Source organism: Vitis vinifera, chromosome 11 (assembly GCF_030704535.1).
Source record: "Vitis vinifera cultivar Pinot Noir 40024 chromosome 11, ASM3070453v1".
In the NCBI taxonomy this organism is placed as follows: Eukaryota; Viridiplantae; Streptophyta; class Magnoliopsida; order Vitales; family Vitaceae; genus Vitis; species Vitis vinifera.
The window spans coordinates 12320182-12330854 of NC_081815.1; positions in this window are offsets into that span (position 1 = coordinate 12320182).

Here is a 10673-nt window from a genome sequence, read left to right on the forward strand (position 1 = left end):
TTAAGGTTTTCATTATTTTAATTACTTCTATTATTTCATTTTAATATAATCTTTATTCAAACTTATGTAGGCATAATGTCTAACAAAGAAGTGGATACTCGAGGTTTTATTCATCTAGCTTGCTTAAACCTTTTCATAGGAATTGGGCCGTAAAAGTAATTATGCTCCATCAATGATCAATAGAGTCATATAAGATCAAATGGATATGGGAAAGTTTGGAAGATAATACTATTGGGTGATAAAGTTTAATAAAATTTATTTATAATTACACTTTTTCCCTTCCTATTTTAAATCTTGGTAGATTTCCAAAAATAAAAAAATAAAATTACTTCAATCTACTTTTTACATACTTCAAGTTTGAGTTAAATATCTTTTTGTGCTCTTATAGAGTACACAAATACAAGTTGTCTTATTCAATAATGTAATTGATATGTTTGAGAATGAATTTATTAAAGGAAAAACATACTTCATTTCAAATGAATTGGTGAAGCAAGTTAACAATAATTTTGTAAATATGCATGACACCCTTGAGATGATATTATTTGTCCATACTCGAGTGGAAGAGGCTACAATTAACATTGATATATGACATGGTCTATATAATTTCATTCAACTTAAGGACCTTTAGAATCATTTAGAGGCTAATAATTTAATTGGTAACCATTTCAGTTTTAAGATGCTAACCATCTCTATATTTTCATGTGTCTTTGTAAATATATTAATTGTTGCGAAGGTTAAACCTTTTGTTTTGATAAAGAAAGATAAAGCTCTTGGTGACACCTACCAATATAATGTTATACTCATGAACTCATTATATTCATCTTATCCGTTTTTAAAAATATGTTTTTTTGAAATAATTTATTTTAGTTTTTACTTTTAGTTTTATGACTTATTTTTATTCATTCTTTTTAAAGTCATGATACGATTGCATTAACACTATGGGAGATCTTGCAACAAATGAAGGACATTTATTAGAAGAATAATTTCTTTGTAAACCCATAACTGCTTTATCAAAAGCAAAAAATCACAACTTAAGTAGGTGCATATTACAAATTACATATCATTTATTTTTAAAAACATCTTTACCATGTTTATATCAACGACTAAAACATTGTATTGATAATTAAGGAATTTATGTTTTTCTACACTGTCAATCACCAAAGTTCACATCAAACCCAAATCTTAGACAAGTTGAAAAAAAAAAATCAAAGAAAAATATTCTTAAAAAATTATTTCAATTTTTTTTTAAGTACTAAAATTAATATTGCAACAAACTTAATTTTTAGGTTAATATCTATTACAAATGCATGTTTGTTAGACTCTTCGAGCTTGTCAAAGTTTATGGACTCAAAACAACTAACATTTACCAATTTGATAGAAAAGTCATTATCTGAATTCCAGGTTAATGTTATATGTACATTTCATTCATTATAATAATCAAATTAATATGAATATTGTTTATGTAAATGTGTAGAAAATGCATTGTTCCTTTAAAGCAACATTACTCCATATTCACAATATGGATGAAAACATTGGTACAACGCATGTACAAAATACAATAAGAAAGTGTTGTTTAAAGGATCAAGGTACAAAATGTGCAAAATATTGTAACACTACTCTAGCTCATTGCCCAAGGTAATATTATTTTATGTATATTGATTACGAACTTAAGTAGTGATATTTATTGGAATTTTCAAACTTCTTTATTAACTTTAATATTAATATAGGTATATGCTTAGACTTACTATTTTCAATGGAACCTACTAAGATACTTTAACTTTGTTGAATGTTGTTGAAAAACTCATTGGATATTTTGTAATTGAATTTATCAAATTCAAAAAACAAGTATAATGTTTATTTACTTCTAACAAAGTAGGAAGGAACAAATACTCTTACTATCTAACTTGGTCTTTTAGGAAGACATGAATGACTTGTTCTATAAGGGATTGATCTATTACTATAGGAAGTCATACATGTCTCTAGATTAATAAAATCAATGATACAACTTGGATGTCATTTTACATATTAAGTCTACCTTGAAGAAGACATAAACAACATTAGAATGAGCAATGATGAAAAATTGTCTACTAAAAAGAAACTCGAGATTGAAAGTTGATAACTTCTTTGTATTTTTTATAAATGCCAAGACTGAGCTTTCTTTCATTCGAAGACAATTATAATTTGTTCATTTCAATTATCATTATAGTCCACCATTGAGAATTCATGTTTAGATTTCTTCGTTTATGTTGAAACTAAAAAAATGTTAGTAGATTTAGTACTCTTATTGTAGTTGTTTTGCAACAATTAATAGTCCATGGGATGTATATATATCTTGTTGCATTTATATTGGTTCACATTTAAAACTTATGTTGTTTTCTCAATAACTTTAATCCTATAAATTCGGCAAAAAATATATAAATTGCATCTAAACTCTTTTGTGGATTTGAAGTTTGAGTTAGTGGGTTTTATTTCTATTATCATTTATATTTAATCTCTCAATTGCCTTAACCTTATTTTATTTCTTATCCTTCATGTAAAAATGTTTAATTTCTAATGTATTTATAAATTTAAGATGTTCATATTGTCTAGTATAATTCTAATGATGTTGAATTTTTATTATTATTTTTTGTCAGGGAATTGCAAAATGAAGGATTCAATTTGAAATGCAAGTATAAAATTTGCTTTGTACTTTATCTATTTCTTATTTTCTTTTCTTACTCATTATATAGATGATGACTTTGGATCCAAAACCCCAATCCATGGAATGTTATTATTGTTTACAATGCCTACTATAGGTTAATGTTTGGTTTGTTGTGTGAGAGTGAAGTTACTAATCTAAGACATTGAAAAGTTGATTTGTTTAAGGATCTAGAAACTAACCCTATCTTAAAACTTTCTCAAAAACTTTTTGCTACATAAATCCTAATTAAAAGAGAAATTATAAAATATTATATTGATAATTTATATGCTAGTTCATCTAATTCGAAAACATTAAAAATCCATGAACCCTCATCTACAAACCCAAGAGGTAAAACAATTAAAATTTCTAGTAGAAACATAATTAAAGATAACAAACGTAGTATTATAAGAACATAAAAAGCAAATTCAAGAAGAAAACTAAACCTCTGAAGACTTTGTAAAACTTTGTAAATATTTTTGTCTGCCATTTACCAACTGCCAATAACCCCAATTAAATTTAGTTTGTCGTATTGTAAAAATTTTGTCTATAAATAAGTTGTAAACTAAGAGAGAAAGCAAGTGAGCAATCAAAGTGAAATATAGTCAGTTGTATCTTCAGTTGTAAATTTCTATATTCAACAATAAAAAGTAAGAAATTTTTGTTAAATTTATGTTCTCATTTTATTTACAATTTAATTTATTTATATTTTTTTTCTTACCCTTATAGGATAAAAGGGGTAAACAGATACAGTAGGGAAATGAAAATTATTTGAATTATAGTTTTATTTTAAAAGATCGGGTTATTGAGAAAGTTTTTGTGTAAAATCAAAATTTTTAAAACTAGAGTCTTTAGTCTTAACCCTTGACCTGTAACCCGTTTTTCCGGAAAATTGGTGTGTTAAGGAGACTTTGTCGGGTCAAAATGGGGGTATTACCTTGACACGAAGTGATGTTTTAAAATTCTGAGTTTATTAAAAAATATTTGAGATATTCATTCTTCAAAAAAACATTTTTACTATGTAATAAATGCTTTTACATTGCAAATTGAAAGGTTTTACTTTAAATAAATATAATAATATGTAATAAATGCTTTCACACTATATATTGAAAATTTTTATTTTAAAATAATTGTATAATAAATGCGTTCACACTAGTTTTGGTTTTAAACTTTGATTTTCATTGTTTACATTTATTTTGAACAAGAAATTTCAAAGTTTCTACCATTTGACTTGATTGTTAAAAGTTGATGAAAAAAGTTGGTTTTTGTCATTTACCTTAACCGTTAAAAGTTTGATGGAAAAAGTTGGTATCAGAGCTTTATGTATATTGTTAGCATATTAATTAGGAAAAGTAACTTTTGATTCAAATTAATTTTCAGAGTACCAAATTTTATCTTACCCCATTAAAAGTTTGATTATATTTACTTGAATTGTTCATTTAGTCTGCTAATTTGATCTGTTTATTTAGTATGTTGATTTCATATAAATTAATGTCTTTTATTCCTTATCCTTATGGTATATATAATTTAGATTATGATCGTGTAAAACAACTTAATAATAAATTATATGTTCAATGTAAAGAATTTAGAGAAACTTGTGATAAATTGCATACTTTAAGGATTACTATAAAAGATTTAACCACAGATATAAAAAACCTTACCTCTCTTAAATATTTGAATGAATACGAAATAGCTATATAAGAATCTTTTGACGAACTTTTTGCTACAAAGCCCTTAATTAAAAGAGAAATTATAAAATATTATATTGATAATTTATATATTAGTTCATCTAATTAGAAAATATTATAAATTCATGAACCCTCATCTACAAACCCAAGAGGTAAAACAGTTAAAATTTCTAATAGAAACACAATTAAAAATAACAAGAAGAAAACCAAAATAATATCAATTGTCTAGAAAAATCCAGAGAAGACAAAGAAAATCCTTAGAAAAACTAAATACAGTCCTAGAAATAAGAAAAGAAGCTGGAAGACTTTAAGAACCATAATCTGTTAAAAAATAACCCAGATTATATTAGAGAACAATTTGTCAAAGAAGAAAAATTTGTTAGAAAAGAAATAGAATAAATAAAGTTAGAACAACAAAATTTTAAAGAAACACTAGAAAAGGTTAACCAAAAAGTAGATAAACTTTTGGAATAAAGAAAGATAGGATCATCAGAAGAACAAAAATTAAATAACCGTTTAAAACAATTTGAAGACTTTAGTTTAGGAGAAAACCAGTAATTAGAACAAAACGAAAAATAAATCCTTTTGGACCAAAAAGTTTATCAATAAACCATGGAAATAGTAGAAGTTATAAACCCTAAAGATAATGTAAAAGAATTTATTGAAAAAAAAATGGTAGTAAAGGAAGTAATACCTTACAAAAACCAATTAGTTCAAAATTTTAAAATAACTAGATTTTTAAACCAACATACTATAAGTTCAACAAGAAATATTGTATATTTAGACTTAGTATCTCTAGAAACAAAACATAAACTATTAAAAAATAAAACCAATAAATATATGCATTTAGGAATAACTCTAACAGGAATAATAGGACTCCATCATAAAGAAATTGAAACACTTATAAATATTAACCTTTTAGATACTAGAACTAATACAGTAGGACGAGCTCTCTTTTAGCCAACACAAAAGTTAATATGAACCAAAATTACACAGTCATTGGTTGTATACCTTAATTTTGTATAGATCTTAAGGAATTCACAGAAAAAATAAAAATAACTGTAAACACTAAAGGTTATGATATGGAATTAGGGAGTAAGAACATTAGCATAGCTATAAGATTTATAGGAAAAACCATTAATGCTCTAAGTCTAAAATGTATGATGGAATTTGATCATATAGTAAAAAACTTTGGAAGTAAGGTTGTAAATATGATAGAAGCAAAACTTGTAAATAGAGACTAGTTGTTAGGACGATAATGGGAATTACCCCAAATAACTAAAATAGTAATAAAATATCCAACATCTAGTAGTTTATATGAAAATCAAGATGGAAGTACAAGTATAACCTTTGGAAACTATAAAACTATAAATATAGAGGTAAAGTCAGATAGTGAGATAGAATCTATAAATGTTATACAAGAAGATATTTTATTAAATATTGAAACAATAGAAAACCTATACAAAAATTCAGAACTAGTTAATATAATGTTAGAAGAATTTAGTAACCCAAAATTACTGGAAGAACAAGTAGATCAAGAAAACTTTATTGATATAATGTGTAAAAACTATACAAACGACGAGCAAATAATAGAACAACTTTATAAAACCAATTTGATAAAAAGACTTATAGATATAGAAACAATAAATCAATTTACTATTCAACCAAAAGCAAAAGAAAACCTAGAAACAATCTCAAATGAGTTAGTAAATACAATAAATGTAGAAAATGAATTTGTAAATGTAAAAACTGAAATAGTAAGGTATAGTAAGTCGTACAGTAAGCCAAAAGGACCTTAATGAAAAACCAAAACAAAACCTTCTAGTTCTTTACAACCAATATATGAATCTGGAACAATATTAGATATAGATAGTACACAAGACCTTAAAAAAACCATAGAAATTTTGGAACAATCCTTAAATTCAAATGATGTAGTAGTATCCTTTGAAAATCAACAAGAAATTTATCAATTTTGTAAAAGCACCCTTAGAGGAACCGTATTACAATTCTTTAGAAACATTGAACAAGAAAACATTAGTTATTTTTAAGAAGTTAGAAATAATTTTATCATATTTGTATTTATAAATTTAATAAAATTATATTTTTTAGGAACAACTTAAGAAGATGTAAAGGACCTGTAATATATCTCCATAAGTTAGAACAATTGAAATTATGTAACATTTCTTATGTAAAAGAATATGAACTAAAATTTAGGAAATATGCAATCCTTGCTAGAGTAGATAGAACCCCTGAATATTTAAATAAATATATATTAAAAATACAAGGACCTACAGGATTTAGATTATGGAATAATTTTCAACCTTCGAATATAAAAACTATCCTTATATAGGTGCTAGAATAGAATTTGTAAAAAATTGGTTAGAAAGAGAATGTGTAAGTATAGGAGAAAGAAGCCAAATAAAGAAACAAGATATAAATGAACAACTTTGTAGAAAATTACATATAGGAGAAAATCTAGACATATGATGCAGGGAACAGAAAACGTAAGAACTACAATATAAGAAGAAAGTCAAAAACCTTTTCTAAAAAACGACCTTATCAAACAAGATATAAAAAACCTAAAAAGTTTTGGATAAAAAGAAAAAGAACTAAGGAAAGAAAAAGATTGTAAATGTTATTTGTGTGGTTAGGAAGGCCATATAAGACCTAAATGTCCTGAACTTAAAAAACCATCAAATGAATGAAGTAGAAAAATCCAAGCAAAAATCAACCTAATAAATGAGTATCAAGTAGATAGTGAAGAAGAAGAACTCATTAGTGAATTAGAATTTGAAAGTGAAAATTCAAGTGTATAAGTATAGATGATAGTGAAACCGAAAGAAAAGAAATTTGTATGATTATAGAAAAAGAGAAAAATCAACCTAAAAAAACTTCTTTAAATTTAGAAAAACTTGTACAACCTTTAGAAAGTAAAATAAATCCTTATAATCTGTGGAAAGATTTACAAATAAAAATTGAAGGAAAAATCTCGAAAGAAGAGGAAGACGATTCAAACTCTAAAGAAATAAAAGAACTAATAAGTCTTGTAAAAACAACTATACAAAAAACAGAATAAGTAAATACGACAAATAAAGTTAAATCTATCATTTTCCCAACAACAAGTAAATTAAAAACCATAGAATTAAAAGTAGATGCAATGTTAGATACTGAAGCTAGTAAAAACCTTTTATTTGAAACCTTAGTACCTGAGGAAGACCAACAAACACTAGTTCAACCAGTAGAATTAGTCCAATATAATCAACACAAACTAATATTAACCAAGTATATTTCAAATGTAACAATCATAATTAGTAGCATAATCTTAGTGCTACCTCAAACTTATCTTGTACCTACTATAAGTTTATATCATTTCATTTTAGGTTTAAATTTTGTACATTCTTTACAAAGAGGGATACCAATACAAAATAACCAAGTCAGTTTTCATCTTAAAACCACAACAACTATTTATACAAACATAGAAAATGCATCAAATAAAAATCATAATGTAATCTCTCATCAAATTAACAAAGTAGAAGCACAAAAGGATAGTATAATTAATGATTATTCAGAACAATTAAGAAATGCAAATAAGTTAAATAACATTATATTATAAGTAGAAAAAATAGGAATTATAGGAAAAGACCCACAAAAATATTAGAATAGAAATAAAACAACCTGTAAAATACCAATTAAAAACCCAAATTTAACAATAAAAACGACAGATATAGTGTAATGTCCCACATCGGATAGGGGAGAATGTTCCTGACGCTATATATGTAGAGGCTCCTCTTAACTAAGTAGACACGTTTTAAAGCCGTGAGGGCCCATTTGGGTCCAAAGCGGACAATATCTACACTGTTGGGAGCGGGTCGTTACAAATGGTATCAGAGCCGATCCCCGACGTCGGTGTGGGGTTTGTTTGGCCCCGTAAGGGGTGTTTGTCTGTTTAGCCCCACAATCCCATGGGACACAACGAGGACGTTGTGTCTGCATGGGGGGTGTTTGTGATGTCCCACATCGAATAGGGGAGAATGTTCCTAGCGCTATATATGTAGAGGCTCCTCTTAACTAAGTAGACGCATTTTAAAGCTGTGAGGGCCCATTTGGGTCCAAAGCGGACAATATCTACACGGTTGGGAGCGGGTCGTTACATATAGCATGTAACCTTATAGATACAAAGGAACTCAAAATTCAAATAGAAGACTATTACAGAATAACATCATTAAACCAAGCTTTAGTTCCTATAGATCTTCAGCCTTTTTAGTAAGACACCATAATGAAGAAAAAAGAGGAAAAACTAGGATGATTATTAATTATAAAAGATTAAATGATAATGCATATGATGATGCTTATAAAATTCCATATAAAGATTCTTTGATTAATTCTATTCAAGGATGTAAATACTTTTCTCAGCTAGATTGTAAAAGTGGATTTTGACAAATTAGATTAAAAGAAGATAACAAACCATGGACAACATGTTCATGTCCCTTTGGATTATATGAATGGAATGTAATGTCATTTGGACTAAAATATGCTCCTCAAATATTTCAATGAATGATGGATAATATTTTTGATAAATATTCTTTTGTTTTTGTATATATTGATGATATTCTTGTTTCTTCGTATACTTTTCAGGAACATATAAAACATTTAGAATTTATTTCTGAAAAGCTAATTAATCGTGGATATAAGTAAAAAGAAACTAAAATTATTTAAAACTCAAATAGATTTTTTTGGATTAGAATTGAAGAATGGACAAATAAAACTACAAGATCATATAGTACAAAAAATAAATAATTTTTTAGATAAACTCAAAGACTTAAAAACCCTTCAAAGTTTTTTAGGATTATTAAACTATGCTAGACCATGTATTAAAAACCTTAATAGATTAAATAGACCCCTTTATAGTAAAACAAAAAAATACAAGACAGAGATATTTTAACCAAGAAGATATTAAACTTATATAGAAAATAAATGAACTTGTAAAGCATCTCCCAACTTTACATTTACCCTTATAAAGTGAATATAAAATGATTCAAACTGATGCCAGCCAAACAAGATGGGGAGGTATACTTTTAGTCATCACTAACATTGGAGAAGAAAAACTTTGTAGATATAGTGTGAAATTTTTAATGATTATCAAAAGAACCTTAGTTCTATAGACTTAGAAATTGAAGTAATAATTTTAGTCTTAGAAAAATTTCAATTATTTTTAAACTAAGAACAATTTACTTTAAGAACCGATTGTGAGAATATTAAAAAATTCTTTGAAAATAAAAATTCTTCAAAATTGTCCACCAAAAGATGGATAAAGTTTCAAAACTCTTTAATTTGTTTTAAACCTAAATTTGAACATATTAAATGAAAGGATAACATATTAGCAAATTGGTTAAGTAGAAAAATAATTATTAATAATGTTGATAATGCTATTGATTGATCTTATTTTACAGGAATATGGCTGAAAGAAAACCCACTAAAGCTAGAACTTTTCAGTTTGGAACCATATTGTTAGGAATATTAGGCTAATCCAACCTATGGTAATCACCTTAGAGGAGGGGGGGTGAATAGGGTGATGGTCTTTTTTTTTGCAAATTTAAACTATTTGAATGTAAGAGACAATTATATGCAAGTATATAATAAGCAATATAAAGACAATTGCATATAAATTAAAGAGTAGGGAAGAGAGAATGCAAACACAAGAGTTTATAGTGGTTCGGCGCAACCCGACCTACATCCACTCTCCTCTAGCTTCAATCCCAAGCTTGAGGTTCCACTAATTCAAGGCTTCCAAACCAAGCCTTCAAGCAATACAATTGGATTATGGTTCTAATTCACCCTCTTAAACTTTTGGCTCCAAGCACCCTTTACACTTCTTAAGAGATAACCCACTCATGAAAATCTTCCTCTCAAAGATTTACAAATAAATGATTTCACAAAAATCCTAGTACAAAAACTTTAAGCTCAAATGATACAAGAAAACTAGGATTGAAAGGTGCACTAAGGATATGCAAGTTTTAGAACAATGGTGTACTCAAAAACACTTTTTCAAGGCTCAAATATATTCAAGAAAGGTTTGGGAAGGTTAAACTTTTTTAAACAATGAAGATTGGAGCTTTTTTATAGAAGAAAAAAAGTCAAACTAGCCGTTTGGGGGTTCGACTGGTCGAGCTAGGGGTCGACCGGTTAACTAGTCGTTAGCATTTAATGCTTGGCAGGTGACCGTTGGACCTCGACCAGGCCTCAACCAGTTGAGGTTCAACCTTGATAAGTTGAACAACCATTCTGGAAGAAAGAGAAAGTTTTTTTGC